This window comes from Chiloscyllium punctatum, chromosome 21 (genome assembly GCF_047496795.1).
Source record: "Chiloscyllium punctatum isolate Juve2018m chromosome 21, sChiPun1.3, whole genome shotgun sequence".
NCBI lineage: Eukaryota > Metazoa > Chordata > Chondrichthyes > Orectolobiformes > Hemiscylliidae > Chiloscyllium > Chiloscyllium punctatum.
Genome location: NC_092759.1, coordinates 6,075,223 through 6,076,349, shown reverse-complemented (window position 1 = coordinate 6,076,349; position 1,127 = coordinate 6,075,223).

The following is a 1,127-nucleotide window of genomic DNA, read 5'->3' as shown; positions in this document are numbered from 1 at the left end:
AATGGGAGGCGAGACCCCCATTCCCTCCACCCACTCCCCCCAATGGGAGCGAGATCCCTATTCCCCTCCCCAATGGGAGCGAGACCCCCATTCTCTCCCCCCACTCCCCGCGGGATGAGCCCCCTCTCTCTGGGTGTAGACATATCCCATTCGGATTCAGGAGAAATGTTCGAAAGCAATATCGACAGTGTCGCATCTGTTAGCACCCCCATGGTCTGAGGGGAGGGGAAGACCCTCCCTTCCCCGAAGCCCCTCAGTCTGACCCCGCACCGGATGTGAGAATTGGTCGAGGGGGTAACTATCGTGGTTCTGGGTATCCCTGGGGAGCATTCCTCTATCATCCAGTGCCCAAACGCTGGGACGCTGGGACATTCCAGCCCCACCCCCCCCCCCCCCCCCCCCCCCCCCCCCCCCCCCCCCCCCCCCCCCCCCCCCCCCCCCCCCCCCCCCCCCCCCCCCCCCCCCCCCCCCCCCCCCCCCCCCACCCCCCCCCCCCCCCCCCCCCCCCCCCCCCCCCCCCCCCCCCCCCCCCCCCCCCCCCCCCCCCCCCCCCCCCCCCCACCCCCCCCCCCCCCCCCCCCCCCCCCCCCCCCCCCCCCCCCCCCCCCCCCCCCCCCCCCCCCCCCCCCCCCCCCCCCCCCCCCCCCCCCCCCCCCCCCCCCCCCCCCCCCCCCCCCCCCCCCCCCCCCCCCCCCCCCCCCCCCCCCCCCCCCCCCCCCCCCCCACCCCCCCCCCCCCCCCCCCCCCCCCCCCCCCCCCCCCCCCCCCCCCCCCCCCCCCCCCCCCCCCCCCCCCACCCCCCCCCCCCCCCCCCCCCCCCCCCCCCCCCCCCCCCCCCCCCCCCCCCCCCCCCCCCCCCCCCCCACCCCCCCCCCCCCACACCCCCCCCCCCCCCCCCCCCCCCCCCCCCCCCCCCCCCCCCCCCCCCCTCCCCCCACGCCTCCATGTTGGAACCACCGCGTCAACATCGCCACTCCAGAAAAAAAACCAAGATGGCAGACTTTCTAAATAAAGGTCTTTAATGATGCTTTTCGGGGGAAACGGGTGAGTTATTTACACAAGGGTCAACATTAACGTGGAGCCTGTTCCGTGACCAAACCCCTGACACTGAGGCCTCTCCAGAACAG